The sequence below is a fragment of the Mus caroli genome, unplaced genomic scaffold, assembly GCF_978045245.1.
Source record: "Mus caroli unplaced genomic scaffold, Mus_caroli_1 scaffold_6, whole genome shotgun sequence".
Lineage (NCBI taxonomy): Eukaryota > Metazoa > Chordata > Mammalia > Rodentia > Muridae > Mus > Mus caroli.
The window spans coordinates 75,909,587-75,926,547 of NW_028227261.1; positions in this window are offsets into that span (position 1 = coordinate 75,909,587).

Genomic DNA, 16,961 nt, shown 5'->3' on the forward strand with positions numbered 1-16,961 from the left:
ATGTTATTAATCAACTACTGTAAAGGAAACTTCTTTGATCAAGCTTGAAATATACACTAATTTATGACTGTAGCAAGATATCATTAGGAGATGGTTCAATATATTCATTTAGGAGAGTATTAGTGCTATGTTCTGCTATGACTTATGTAATCACTGGTTCTTGTGCCCAGTAAGAGTAGAAAGTGTGGGCTCATCTTATAAATTAAGATGAAACACAATAAAGAGATGGTTGGTTACACCCATGACATTTACACCCATGACTATTGCACAAACAAGAATACTTTGCCAGGCTGGTAATTATTATAGTTCAAGAAATTGCAGATACCAGTAAGAAAAATTCTCATAAACAATAGGGAAGTTGCACATATGAATCCACAGAGGTTGTAACAGTATTTATAATAATAGTAAAAGGACAAACCAGACACAACTACAGCATATAGATACAAAATTCCACTATAGATGAGAAGCTTCTGAGAGTTAATCATTTTTAGGAGAAGGACAAATAGTTTCCTGTACAGCTGTAGTCTTTTGTAGGTCACACTTGCTCAAGTAGTTGCACATTTCTAAGTATACATGAAAAAACACCAAGCAAATATACAACCCCCCAAAAAATAACCCAATAATCCAAATTGGACTTATTGAATTTTAAAAAGTGAAATGACAACATAACGTTGTGTATATGAAAGAGGATGTGATCATTGGGAGGAGAATGAATAAAATCAAAATGCATCACATACAATTCTCATAGGTTCAATAAAACTGTAAAAAATTTTTTAAAAAAATTGAGTTTCACAGGACCTTTTTCAAATTTCAAACAAATTTCAAACAAATATAAAATAGCACCAAAGACATCTGAAAAGCCCAGGGAATCATACTATTAACAATTTACAAAACATACAGGATAATACATACAATTCTGTGCATGAATACCCATATATAGTGTTAATGAACTTTTCTCATCTAAGCCGATGGTGCTTCCTTCAAGAGCTAAAGAAAACACACACACACACACAAAAACGACCAAACAAACAAACAACAAATGAAAAACCCTCCAGTATCAGACCAATATCAGATAAGAGCATTCTCTTTAAAGTTGTTGGCTACCGTTATCCAACAGACTCTCCAAACACATAGTTTACTTTTGTTGCTTTGGTTACTCTGTAGAGTAGAAGGGTAAGCAGTTATTTTTGAAGACACCTTAGACTTCAGAAACAGGGACCAGAGATTCTAACCTAAGGAAGACCATACCATTACTTAACTAAACAAACAAACAAAAAACCTAATAATAATCTATACACATTTGATTTTATACCCACAAATGAATATTCTCTTCACTATCATCAAATAAAATTATCTTTGTAATGGACAGAGACCATTATAGAAAGCTGCAACCAATCAATATGCAGAATGGTAGATCCCCGTCCCAAAGGATATATCAAGAAAACAAATTCCCACCTAAGGCCCATGAAATATTGTGCTGCAAAGACTGTAAAACCCAGAGGACTAGGGGGTTTGCTATGAAATGATATCTCCTAGAATCATCACGTGCTAAACCAACATAGTGTTACAGACATTACTACTCATGAGTGCACTGAACAAGGATGATATCAATGAACATGCCAAACTGGAAAGATAAATGAACACAAGGCCTCAGCCATACATAAACAACTATGAGCAACTGAGGAAAGCTGGAAAGAGCACAGTAGTCTTCCCCATGGAAGAGAACATTAATTTGTGGTCCAGTGCCAAATGGCCAGTCTTGAATACATAAATGTGGTTAACACTATAGGAACGGAAAAGGTTATACTTAGGAAAACAAATGTATATACATACATGAATGTAATAAGAATTAGTGAATAAAGCAGCCATGCTTGCAAAGCATGGTGGGAAGACAAATGTGGGAAGGTTTGAGGAAGGGAAGAAAACAGAAATAAATATAATAAAATTAACAATCTCAAAAAATTTAAAAAGTGAACAAAACCACACAGACAATCGAACCAGAACTGTCTGGTATTTGACTGTAGTTTTGTCCTGACATGATGATTTGCTCCATATTGACAAAAAAAGGACCATGGGACATTGCATCAAACATCTGAATAAGTCCATATAAACATTTTCTTCGCTTAAGTGATTGGCCCCAATATTATGTTGAGATCATGAAGAAGTTTTATGAGGTCCAGGAAGGCCATGAAAAAATAAAGAAGGTCTTTTCAATTCATGCTAGTAAACGGATATTAAGTTATTTTTTTTGTGTGTGCAATAAATATTACGACCAAAAGCAATTTAGGAAAAAAATTATACTTTGGCTTACAATTCAAAAGGGGGACGTCCATAACAGTGAGGCAAGTGTGGGAGCCAGTGTACAGAGTAGAAAGATGAGAGATCCCATCTTTAGCTGTAAACCAGAAACAGAAAACTAGTTAGGAACAAAGGCAATGAACTCTCAAAGCCTGCTTACGATGATACACTTTCTGTTTCCTCCAGCAAGGCTGGAACACCCACCTTAAACACTAGTTCAGTCTTCCAATACTTCAGTATTTGGGAGACATTTCTATCTCAAAGTTCAAAGAGAGAGAGAGAGAGAGAGAGAGAGAGAGAGAGAGAGAGAGAGAGAGAGAGAGAGAGAGAGAGAGAACAAAGAATGGCTTGCTGAAACCCATTTATATTGCCCATCTATATTCACATAAAGATGTCACTTCTGATTGTATACATCCTATGTACATTTAATTTAACATGCACATTTTTAGTCATGCTCAGTTACGGTCTCACACATTTCTAAAAGGAATGCTAGCAGACAAGGACTCTCCTTATAAAATTGTGTCTGAAAAGATTATGTGAAAGATTTGACTTGTCTCATAATAATTGTGGGAATATTAAGTAACTTGGAGCCAGAGAAAAGATAAGGACACCTTGAACATCTAGTCTGTAAGAAGCAGGCTTGCAGAGACAAGACTCATACAGTGTACTAAAACTGGTCTCATCCCCACTCAGAGGTTACTGCAGTCTGACTTCTACTATACCTCTTCTCTATTCTTAGAAACACTTTACCCAAATTTTTATTTGTGGACAAAAGAGAAGTCACCATTATGAAATTACAGGTATGTGTTTTCCAAACTGCCTACTCTGTCACTGCTCACAGCTGTTCACTTTAACATCATTTTCTACATATATATCACTAGTACATGCTTGTTTAGTATACACAGAGACATGGATTATATCTATAGCAGGACAATGGATCAAGCAGTTATTCAATAATAGAAACAGCACTTATACCATCTGTACTCATTCAGGGCTTTGAAACTCCTGCTCAATATGCACTAGCCATCTCAGTGCTATGGACCATGCATCTACGGGAAATCTAGACACCCTTTAAGAACCTAGGCAAGCCAGCTAGTCTAAACAAAACCTTCAAAATCACAAAACTACAGTTACCTCTCTTGTCAAAAATATTTCTCTTAATGGGGAAACTGCACTAGTCCCCAAGTGTAGCTTTCCTATGTGACCCCAAGGTCACCCCCTATTCTTTCAGAAACAAAACCCCTGTTCTTATAAGAAACAAAAGTCTAGAATTTATCTATTCAAGTGACATTGCTGTGTTCCAACATAAAAAGAATCTTTACATCTTGTAGAATAAGGATGCAATGCCTACTGTGGAAATTACCATTTCCAAATAGATGAATCCCTACAGTATAAGTCAGTTCTGAGATACAGAATTTCTGAGAACAATGTATGCAAACACCACAGCTGCATTTCTAAAAGGTCGAGAAACCCTTATCTGCTTCATCATAGAAGCTTCACATCCATCACTCAAGACTCAAAAAAGAAAAAAAAAATACTGCAGTGAGCCTCAGGGCATCAGCAGTTTTGCAAGGACTTTGCTTGTAATATTCTGTCCTGGCCCTCTTTGGCCCCTGCTGACTTCACTTACTTTCTTACAAACTTACAGATCCATCTTTAAAGCCAGAAACATTTTGTCTAGTATTTTAAGGTGGAGAGTTTTCTTCTCTTTGTAGTTTCCTTTCTTCTAAATTAGAAAGAATTTTCAGAATCTGTATTTCCCTCATTGAGAGAATTGAGGTCTATTGACACATCCTAATCACCATGTTCTATGGATCAAGGGGAGACAGGTAAGTAGGTGTGGCAAATGAGCTCTTCTCTAAAACAAGGCACACTGTGGTATCTGGAAAACGGGTGGGACAAGATATACTTCAAAGAATGTGATGCTGTCATACTAAGGTATATCAAATGAACCAAAGAGCTCTATTTTAAATCATTTAAGGGAGAATTTACAAAACAGTGACATACCCTGTTCCTGGACTTATACACGTTTTTTGTAGTATCATTTGGCTATCTTTAAGACCATGATTCACCACATATATCCTTTTTAAGGACCATGACCAGGCATCTGTCTTCTAGAACATACAGAACAAAAATTGCACCTCATCACTGTTAGCATGAGCTTCATGTCCATGATTCTGTAAGTCCTTTTTACCTGTGCATTACACACAAATTTTTGTCTGACTGTAAGTTATTATTATTGTTGTTGTTGTTTTCCACATTCAGAACCAAAAAAAAAAAAGGCTACATTTATCTCTACTAAGAATTTTTATTCTATTACATATAGCCTGAAACAGAATTTTCTGACTACAAACCAAAGGAAAATAACAAAAAGAATATGTCTACACTAGCAGCTTTGAATTGTTTCCATTGTAGTTTAGCAATAAAGTATCTTGTGTGTAATATTGTATTTGTTGGACACATGTAAGTTGTCTTGCTCACAAAACTCAATAAAGGGCTTTTGTCCCTGCCATCTGGCATATGTTTCTACCAAAACTTGATTTAATATGCTTGCTTCTATACAGAATCATTTTTAATGCACCCTGAAGTCCACGTTTATAACAAGCTTCATTTCCAGGCTTGTTACATTGAAACTATTGACACCAAAAGTGATAATAGAGAAATAGTAATGTAAATACAAATGAAAAAGAAACAAAATGTGCTTGTTTCTAAATTTTTTCCTAATTGGATTTCCAGATATTTATGAATGTTTCAAGTATTGATTTACATCTGGTATGTAAGGGTAGATAAATAGTGATACCCCTGAGAAAAAGTGTACTTTAATTGTCTAATTAATACCTCGTCTTACTAAATGCAATCTTTTAAAATACCTGCTTGATCTTACGTATAACACTGAGTTTTATTATATAGTAAAATTAAATGTAATTTTGCATATATAATAAATAAAAATAGTGAACTTAAAATTTGGACTGATGATATAGTTTAGCAGGTGGAGGTGCTTACATGCAGGCTGGACTACCTGAGCTCAAATACCAGATCCCAGAAGGTGGCAGAAGAGAACGAGTTCCTAAGACTTGTCTTTGAGAGTGCTCTTGTTCTCTCTCTCTCTCTCTCTCTCTCTCTCTCTCTCTGTGTGTGTGTGTGTGTGTGTGTGTGCATGTGTATTGTATTTGAGTGAATGTGGGTGTACACATAATATTTCACTCATGTGAAGTTCAGTGGACAACTTCCCTTCTTGGTTCTCCTGTTCCACCATGTTTAGGAAAGATCTTTTGTTTTGTTGTATGTACACCAGATTAGCTAGCCTGGACCTTCTAGGCATTTTTATGTCTCTGTCTTGCATGTTCTTGTGTGAGCTTGAAGATATGGATGCCATACTGAACATCTGCATATTTATATAAATATAGGTATCTGAAGTTGGGTCCTATGTTTGTGCTTCAGGTTCTTTTGACAACAGAGTCATCACACCCGTCTGTTGTATAGATTTTGAAAAAGACTGAACAGCCATGATTTTAGGATAATCAATGAACTATAATAAATTCTTTTATGTGGAAGTGGGAAAAAGACTAATAAGCTTAATTGGTCAGTTTACACATAAATATTGCGGGTATTACACGTTGGTCAGCTCATAATATATCATTTATCAAGGTTCATTTTTTGTTAAGTTGTTAATTTATTATGAAGGGAGCTGACCACATTCATCTTTTCTGGAGAAAGAACTTCAATGTATAAATTACCTTCTTATACTATGTAGTATTTTGAACCCAGTATTTGAAAAGTTCTTCTTCTGCCTCTATCTTATATACACATATGGAAGGTGAACAAGCAAAACATTGTCAAAGTGAAATGAAATGTTGATTCTAGTTTCTCCTTAATATTTATTCAGTGGCCCTTTTTAAGGACTGTGATAGTTAGCCTAGTTCCTAGTTGAGCTAAGACTGAAAAAACCCAGAGACCAGACTCCTGTCAGTAGCCACAGCCCCCCATAGATTTGTGGCTATCAGTCATTTAAGGGAAATGACACAAATGCCTCTACATGTAGAGAGTGTGACCTTAAAACCATGGATTGCCTCTTTTCATCGGGATCTACCATGGGGAGCCTTGGAGAAGGCCTTTGCCTATTGAGCTGCTGTCTAATCTCCATAGACAGCCTCTCTGTGCTCCCAGCAATGACTGCAAACAAACCCAAGCCAACTGTCATCAAGCCAAACTCTCCCCATCCCCAACCCAGCCACCCCTGCCAGATCAGACTTTTCCCCTTTTTCCTCTGGCCCCATCTAGATCCAGCCTGCAGGCTGCCACTTGGTTTTTGTCTCTTCTGCAACTGCCAGTGACACTGACACTAGGATGCCCAGGATGTGAAAGGTCTGGCCTTGTTACAGGCCTGGGGATGCCTGAGCCAGCTTCAGTTGTCCTGCACTTCAGACTTTTCTTTCCCACCCTTGGAGTGGTGTCCAGGGTTGCCCTATGGCCCAACACCTGACCAGCAGCAGCATGGAATAAGAAAGGTCACTTCCTGTGTCTTGGCTCCCTGAGGGCCATGCTCTGTGGCAGAACAGATGTTGGACCCCATAACCCTATAGGCCTTTGCCTTGGCCTAAGTGGTAAATCTTGTAGATCATGTAGTTTTATATTCATTATCATGTACTATAAATAAATTTTATCATTTAAAATACATAAAAACTAGAGGAAACGTTAAAATATCCAGATCTGTATAATACTTTAGGTGTAATCCAAATTCATCTTAATTTTCCTGTCGTCCAATGGTCTTTGAAGTCAGGAAGCGTCATACTTTGGTAAAACAGAGAATACTCTGGCCTCTTATTTTGCACCTGTTTCTTTTCTCCAACCTTATACAAATGGGACAAAACTGAAATCTCAAAAAGATATTTGAGTTTATTAAAATTTTGGGCCTCTCTTTCCAGTGATGGCCGACTAGGCCATCTTTTGATACATATGCAGCTAGAGTCAAGAGCTCCGGGGTACTGGTTAGTTCCTAATGTTGTTGTACCTACAGGGTTACAGATCTCTTTAGCTCCTTGGGTACTTTCTCTAGCTCCTCCATTGGGGGCCCTGTGATCCATCCAATAGCTGACTGTGAGCATTCACTTATGTGTTTGCTAGGCCCCGGCCTAGTCTCACAAGAGACAGCTATATCAGGGTCCTTTCAGCAAACGCTTGCTAGTGTATGCAATGTGTTCCGTATGCATATCTAAATTGGCCCATCTTCACCTTGGCTACATTTTTTATTGAAAAACATTTTAGTGCTGGAACTTTTCCAGAGATATCTCTGACTAGATTGTGCTCCTGCTGCTTCTAACTTTCTTGCTGACTGCTGGAGTCCAGGGCCACCAATTTCTATCTCATTGGAGATCATTCATCTTTGTAGCTCAATTCTAAGACCAGGAATAGCAAGGACAAGTGTGCTCTCCTACTTCTTGGCCATATGTGCCTCATAAGGAATGTCAATAGTGTCCCTTTCCAAAAATAGTCTTTGGCAGGTTCACCTGCAGCTGGTTCAGAGAGCTCACAAACTTTAGACTTTTCTGCTTGGCTAGACAAGAACTAAATCCTCTCTTTGTGTATGTCTCTCTCTGCCTCTCTCTCTCTCTCCATTTTTCTAACAAATCCAAGTTCTTAACTACAGTCTTAAGATAACATCAGGAGGCTTCTCTACCTTTTGAGTAATGGGTGCAGGTTCACCTCTAAAGTCTTCAGTTGATAGATCATTAAATCTATGCCCCCCACATTGTTGAGGTAATGATCATCCAGCTACCTCAGTTATTATTTTACAACAGCTTATTACACTTTTAGGAAACAAATGCTATCATCTTCATCCATCATTAAATCAATAGCTATTTCCAGCATTACTTTTTTCTAGATTAAATAAGGATAGCAATAGTTCCCTGTTGTATATTCAATGGAATATTGACCTGCAACATCCTTTGTAATCTAGCATAGTCCCACAAACTATTACCAGCTCAGGTGGCTGGTAAAGAATTTGCTCATCTTAAAATGTGTGCTCCAAAGAATTTCCAGAATGTGAATCAGAATTCCTTCCTGGTGAACATCTGAGAATCTGAGAAATGATCCAGGAATATGTGCATCTGTCATTTCCTCAAAGCCCTGTTTGCATACTTTACAATGCTTGTTCATCTTTAATTTAATGGTTCGTGATGATGTGACAAAATTTTCTTGGCTGAATCACCTTTTCCCCTAATAACCTAAAACAATTCTTCCTCAGGAGATTGTTGCAAATATTTAGGATTTTTCAAAAAATTAATTTCAACTTTGGCAAACCTTATTAATGTATTTGAGAGTTATAAAAAGAGTTACATGCAGGGAATAGTCCTTTTTAAATTGCAGACATTACATGTATTGTGCTTAAGTATATTTATCTTTTAAATTTTACTTAACGTACGCATTTAAAAAATATATTACATAAAGTTTATCTTATTGGGTTTAATGTTTGCTGCCTTATAGACTTTCTTGAGACAAAGTCTCAGGTTCTGTATGGCCTGAAGCTCCTACAGAGCTCCGTGTTTCTGCTCCCAACTGCTAGGATTAAAGGTGAGAACCTCTGATTTTGATTATTTATTGTTGTTTTTGTTAAATTTAGAACAAGTCACTAGGATTGATTTCTTCATTAACCCCATGTCTAGATTAACTTTTTTCATGAGTTGTTTTGTTTCCATCTTATACCACCTGTTATATTTATAGTCATTTATTTATTAAATTTCCTCTTCAGGAGAACTTATAAAAAAAAGTACTCATGTTGTTCACTCAGGACAGTACCAATACTGAACTTATTTTATTGGAGATAAATCCAAAATCACAGATCATCTATAGACATTTCCTTTTCTCCTGAGAAATAGTCAAAAGTGAATTTCTTTTCTTTTCTTTTCTTTTCTTTTCTTTTCTTTCCTTTTCTTTTCTTTTCTTTTCTTTTCTTCTTTTTTTATTAGATATTTTCTTCATTTACATTTCAAATGCTATCCCAAGAGTTTCCTATACCCTCCCCCGCCCTGCTGTCCTACCCACCCACACCCACTTCTTGGCCCTGGAGTTCCCCTGTACTGGTATATATAAAGTTTGCAATACCAAGGGGCCTCTCTTCCCAATGATGGTGGATTAGGCCATCTTCTGCTCCATATGCAGCTAGAGATATGAGCTCTGGGGGTACTGGTTAGTTCATATTGTTGTTCCACCTATACAGTTGCAGACCCCTTCAGCTCCTTGGGTGCTTTCTCTAGCTTCTCCATTTGGGGACCTGTGTTCCATCCTATGGATAACTGTGAGCATCCATCAGCTTATTTTGTTATTTAACATATTTAGTGTTATCTCTAGCAATAGGATAGAAGACCAGGAAATAAATAAAAAAGAAATTCTATCTATCTTGTAGAATACATGGAGCTTATAATTTTGAAAATTACACAAAGTGTCAAAGTTTTAACCCCTGACATTATTTAAAGACTTTCTATACTTGGGAGAATTCACTATGGAGGATGTGTGTGTGTCGGATATTCTGTAATGCTGATATTCAGAGATTATATCACTGTGTATACACATCTTTAAGTTCACAACATGTACACTTTCAGTGTTCTCAGCAGTACTTTGCTGGGAATTCTAACAGTGTACCTTCTTCATTCCTCTACCTCTATTCTTCTCCTCAAAGTCTTGTGAGTCACCTAGATATGTTAAAAATTAAATCACTAAATAAGGGTTTTGTCAAGATTTATCTTAAAAAGTCATGGTTGGCACAAGAACTGATTGTTATTTACACAGGTGAAGAGGTGATACAGACATGTAAGTCAACAAACTCAGAAGATTGCAGGAGAATCATTTGAGTCTGAGTGGACAAATATAGAGGTCTTGAAGATATATGAATGTTAGTAGAGGGGAGGTAGACTTCTACAGAGAAATGAAGACCATGGGATCAGGTCACCATCTGTAGCTACCACAGCTTTTCTTATTGTACTCATTTATTCAAGGTTTGAAGTATGGTACTCCCTTAAATTCTTCAGAAAATCTCCAGGATAACTTTGGTTTTACTGGAACAAAGAATAAGAGAGTACCTGTTTCACTCTGAGTATAAATCATTTATGCAATAGAAATTTGACTCCTAAAATGTTTAAATAGTTGATATCAGATTAATGAAATATAGTAAAATACAGTGAACTGCAAATTATATTTTTCAAAAATACTTTGAATATTAGTTAAACAGTGGCCAGTAATTAACTTCTATTTCTCTTTATCTTTCACATCTACAGGCTGAAATGTCAGTGATCTTTGTGATCTACCTAAGCAAGAAATGAGATGAAGAGTTCGGTTACTCGTGTCCATGAACTTGACTTCTGACTGAAGCGAATACTTGTCTTTCTATTCTTACAAACCAACATGAACAACATTATGAGACTACTATCACTTGATAATACTTAACATTTCATTGTTTCTTCATTCATTGCAATTGATGCTAATATTAAATTCAATGTTCATTAGTCTCTAGAGAGCCTTAGTCCGGCTGTCTTCCAAGAATCTCCTTCTTACATGGGTTTTGCTTTAACATGCACTCTAAAAACTTAAGGTGTCAATATGTTCTGTTGTGAAAGCTGCCTGGGCAATATTTGTCCGCTATTAATTCTTCTATAGTCTATAAGGATTTAAAGGGGTAGTATAATTTCTCCCTATCACTACATATCAGATTATTAATAAACAAAAAAAATGGAATTACACTAAAAGAAACCATTTTGTCCTGCTTAGCAGTGAACCGATATAAATGGCAAAGTCCTTTTCTATATTACAGAACACATAAACACCAATTTGTAGAACAGCTAGACAGACAGACAGACACACACCCATATATATGACATTTGTGTCATTTCCTTTTCTCAACTTTATATTACAAATTAAACATTTTCCAATTCTTAAGCTACTTCTAAATACATAAGTTCATGTTCATTTTTTTAAATGAATTTGCTTGTTTTGAAGTCATTAACTTACAAATATCCCCTCTAAGTATTTCACCTGCTGTGCACTCCATGTTTCCTTTCAGGTTCATGGTGTTGCTACATCTGCACTGCATTCAAAGATTTTGTAGTCACTTGATGGGTTCTTATTGAACAAACAATCTTTATACTGAAATGAGTAAATATGTAGTTTTATTATAAGTGGTTTTTTTCATAGCAAGTTTCCCCAATCTCCTTGACTTGAGGGACCTTTTATTTATTTTATTTTTTGAATTAAATATAAATTCTACAAAGGTCATTTGAAAGAATGGCTTACTGCATAATTAATTTTAATAGAACAAGTGTGACATTTACCTCTATACTCTAGATATATCAGAATTATGAGAGGTATGTGAAAGAAGAATTTGTATAAGCTTCAGGTAACATATAAGATAAAATAATACAGCTCAAGAAAACGGGAAATCAAAGGTTTGAAGTGAATGTTTCACAAAGTGTATATTCAATTACTAATTTTGTTACATTAGTTCTAGACCCTAATAACTTTTGCTTTTGTGATATATATCTTAATCTTTGTGTAGGTAGGTACACACCTGTGTTTTACCTTACATCAAAACCTTGCCATTGATAACTCATCAGTATAATAAATTACTTGAAGTGTTGTATTTAGCTTGAATGGTAGAAAACACAAAGCACGGTCTTCTCATCCTGATTGTCCAACTCTCCCATATCGCTTGTTGCTGATACTATTAACAGAGGTGTAATACCCTACCCCCATAACTGATCTTTGCTTTGCTTTGCTTTGTTGGTTTGTTTTTTCTTACTTTATTTCTTCTTTCTTTCTCCAAATAAGTAATAATTATAACATAAATAGAGACTTAAAATTGTGTGTTCATTTGAAACTGCTTTCTTCCAGATAGAGTGTTTTACATTAGCATAAAATATGTATATAAAGAGAAATCTGTATTAATCTTGACTTTTTAGAGACTTAATGAAGAAAATTTTGATTACTCTATCTGGCACCTAGTGGGTCAAGAATCACCTCTACCTTTAGACATGCGAATGAGCTTTCATTCCATCAAAAAATGAAGCATAGAAGGATTGAATTTTCTACATAAATGAAAACTTTTACTTATTTATTTTTGCTTTATGTATGTAAGAATTTATTTAAAGCATTTTCCTCAATGAAACACATTAATTCCATTAAGTAGGCAATCTAAGAGTTAAAGCAAACAGTCAAACAGTTGCATGCTCCTGACTCACTCACTCCCTGTATCATAATACACTGTTCATAATTTTCTAATTCTATTTATTACTGACTTTTACGTTAAAATTATTCTGAAATTTATTCTACGGGTAAATAAATATTTTTGGAAATGTTAACAAAAATATTTAGAAGAATATGAACAGTGTTCTCCTCTGATTTTAGAATTAGGCTTGAAAGAATTTTAAAATTATTATTAAGATATAGCAGGTGGATATCTGTTTTGCTCAGTCATCGAGGACTTTCTTTTGGTAATTTACTTCTGTCGTATGAGTATTGTACAGATATAAAGTAAAAATTGTAATGAGATCTGGAGAGATGACTTAGCAGTGAAGAGACCATGTTATTCATGACTTTTGGTGCTTGAAACTTATGTTACTTGTTCACAACAGTCTCTAACTCCAATTCCAAAGCATACAACAAGCTTTTTAAGCCTCCAGCAGCACCTGCAGGCATGTGAACATACATATGCATAGTCACATAATAGAAAATAAAAGAAAATTTTAAAAAATGGAAATAGAAAATGGATTATCTGGCTTTGGAACTTATTAATTAACAACAGCACATATTTATAATTATAATTTAATTGCTAAAATATTTAAAATTAACTCAAAATAATGCATATTTACTTAACCCTCTTTTTTTGAAACTTGGTATTACTTGTTTGAGGAAAACTGTGTTGTCTTTGAATGTCAGAGATTGCTGTTGTAAAATGTATTTTATCCTAACATTGTAAATAAAATAAAAAAATGACATATTCGTTTACCATAATGTAAGCCTTTTTAAATTTACAGAAATGGAGAAATTATTTTGCTTTTTTTTTCTTTTTTGAGAGAGAAAGAATGTATTAGAATAATTTCAATGTAGGGACACTAAGTTGTTTTTATCCTCAGACTCATCTGTGATACATCACAAATCTCCGTATCTGAAATGATGTATATGCCCACCAAAGGCCCCAAAGAGGTGTTAACATTTATAACTTTTCCTTTCTGTGTAGACATGATTTCTCTGTCTTACTCAGGTTTCATTCTAAATTTGATTTGAACTAAGAATATTATGTCAATATTATCAAAAGTATAAAATAAGTAAGTGTTATTTTTTAATCAAATTGGAAAATTATCAGGGAAACAAGCATAACATCTAGCATAAATAAACATTTGATAATCTCTGGAAGTAACTACAAGTGTACAAGCTGAATTAACTTTCTAGGCAAAATTGAATGGACTTAGGTTTCTCAATGACAAATTTTATAAACACTTGACATGCTACAATTAATCTTACAGTCAGAATAAATATAAGCATTAAAATTAAAGTTAATGCATAAACATTTTTAAAATTAGATGATAAAAACCTTAGTATATTAGCTACTATTATAAATTTGTATTTTTAATCTCTTTATTTACTTATTCTTCAAAACAATCCTTCTTGTAAACTTGTACTTTCTTTTAAAGATTTATTAATTTATTTTGTGTATATAAAAGTGTTTTACTTCTATATGTGTGTGTGAACCATGTTCATGTCTCTTGCTGAGGGAGGTTAAAAGGGAGTGTCAGAGTTCCCTGAACTGGATTTTGAGTTGATAAGAAACTAAGTTGATGTTGAGAACCAGGAGTATATATATACATATAATATATGTATATATATATAGTCTTTTTTAATTAGATACTTTCTTCATTTACATTTCAAATGCTATCCCCAAAGTGCCCTATACACTCCCCACACCCTGCTCCCCAACCCACCCACTCCTGCTTCCTGGCTCTGGCACTCCTCTGACTGGGCCATATTATCTTACTCAGTAGATGAATATATTGATCATTTTACATCTAAACTGAATACATTTAGGTGGAAGTTAATTAGAAGTTATAGGTCATTGGGCTCATTAATAAGTAGTATATATCTTGTCCCTAAGCCTCCCTTCATAGTAAAAAGGAGACACTTCGTTCCAGCACACCTTCCCTTCTGTGATGTTCTCTCTTGTCACAGGCTCACAGCTCTGGGTCAAGCAACTACACAATGAGATGTCTACAATTATGAGCCTAATGAATAATTTTTTATTTTGCTTATTACCCTTAGGTATTTTGTGGTGGTGAGATCAAGATGACTCATAATTATTTTTAAGACAAAATAAATTAATCTAGATATATGAAATAACCTTTTACAACTTGCTAGATTTAGAAGAAAAGTTACGATAAAACAGAATGAGCCTATGCACATTTCAGAATTGCAAAGTTTTAAACATTGTTTTAAAAAATGTATTTAATTGCATTACATTCTCTGCAATGTAAGTAAAGAACTATCTCTCCAAGGTACTAAATTGTTGACATAAACTCACTAAAAATAGTATAAAATAAGTGGTAGCTGGTTTAGAAACTTACTAATTTCTTAAATTAACCGTAAGCTATTAAATTTTTCCTTAAGAACATATCCCATTTTTACCTGTATCAGAGTTCAATAATTTTGCCTATCAGAGAAAAATTTGTTTTCCTAATGGGATGGTATTTATGCTTAAACTTACTACATCTGGGATCTAATACATTAGAGATTATTTTCCACTGAGTGTATCTCTTGCAAAAAGAGGTCATCTACAATGCATTGGGGACTGTGATTTATATTTCTACTTTCAGTTCCAGAAGTACATGTCTGAACTTTCTGAAGCCTCATTTTTTTTCTGTAAATAAGTAAACATTTCTGACCACTTTGCTTCTGTGAATCCAATCTAAGAGCATATAATATCACTGATTCTCAATAGTCACTTTTTTGGGGGGACAGGAGTCATGGAAAATAATATGAAGTAAGTATTTCAGTGTCCTAATATGCAGATTTCCATTTATTCTCATGGCCATCAGGCCATCCCTCCTGCTCCTCCCTACACTCAACCCAGAACACACCCACTCCCCTCCTGATCCCCTTTGCCACCTAGTTTCCTCCATCCTTTTTCTGCCTTACAGAACCATTCTATTCTCCCTTGCCAGTGAGACTCAAGCATCCTTGTTTGTGACATTTGGATGCATGAATCTCACCTGGGAGGTGAAATGAAATGGTCTTGAAAGACAGATGGATGTGAGGAGCTGGTGTGTCCGTGGCCCCAAGAAGGCACCGGGGACTGCTGCCAAGTCTTATGACTGGCACCTGACTTCCTCATATCCCTCAAGATAGCCATGTACCTTGAGCTGCATTGCACAGATATACCACAACTTAAGATCAGATGATGTGACGAATGTAGTCCTGAGCCAAAGAACTGTGCCTACGTGGACTGGGGTGAGGGGGAGTGGACTGGAGGGGATAAAGGGGGATGGCCGAGAGAGGTCGGAGATTCTTTTTCCTACACATTTGGACATCGGTTTTGTCACTTCTTTTCTGCTGGTTGGAGACAGTAGCGACAGATGGAGGGATGGGGGTATTCTATGTTGGTTATAGCTTGAGGCAGGGTAGATGGCTTGATGACTATGAAGATGAATGGAAATCTACAACTGCTGCAGGAAGAGGTAGGAGACAGCTCCAGGAAGAGATAGAAAATTGGAAAAGGGGAGGCACCTAAGAATCAATGGAGGTGTTGTTAGATATTGACACTGGGGAGGCCAGGGTGGCAGGATATTCAGAGGGTCTCCAGCACCTGCTCAGAGGAGAATGGGAGGTAGATGGGGGAATGGTTGTAAGAGGGAGTGACTAGGAGGTGACTGATCAGAATGTAAAGGGTATAAAAGTGTACCTTTACTTCTTGCTTAGCCTTCATGTGGCCTGTCCATTGTTTCATTCATCAAATTAAGTTTAAAAAACAGAATGAAAACTCAAGCCTGGGTTTTAAGGTTTATTCTATAGCACATAAACCATGCATATTTATACTTTATGTTGTTGTTGTTGTTGTTGCTGCTGCTGCTGCTGCTGCTGTTGCTGGTGGTGGTGACTGTATTTTTTAAAACAGAATATTAGCTTAAATCAGGGACTTACATACCATTTCTTCCTAGCACAACTGAAGATGGCTATGCTATCATGCTTACTGCACAAGGAATTGTCTCAAGTCATGAATTTTAAAAAGAACTCCCTCAGAGAGTTGAGAACAGATTTATAACCAGCTGGCGCCAGGCTATATTTGGCATATGGAGCCTAGATTTAGTTATCATCTTCAAAGTACAAGAAAATCATTCTAACAGCATCATTGTGCATGTAACATAAATTACTGGGGATTACTGTAAGCAATCTCCAGGTGACCAGAACCAGGTCAGATGCCATGACAATGTGTTGCAGGGTCTTAATTTTATGTGCTTAAGTTGGTTCTCTCAGATAGTCAAAAGTGTTGGAGCTACAGAGGAAGTCACTGTTTAGTTTAATAGATATATGTACACCAGGTGGTTTTCTGTATTTTGTTGCTAGTATAGACACATGCATTTGTTAAAAGAAAATATGTATAAGATGTTAAAAATGATCACCAGATTGGT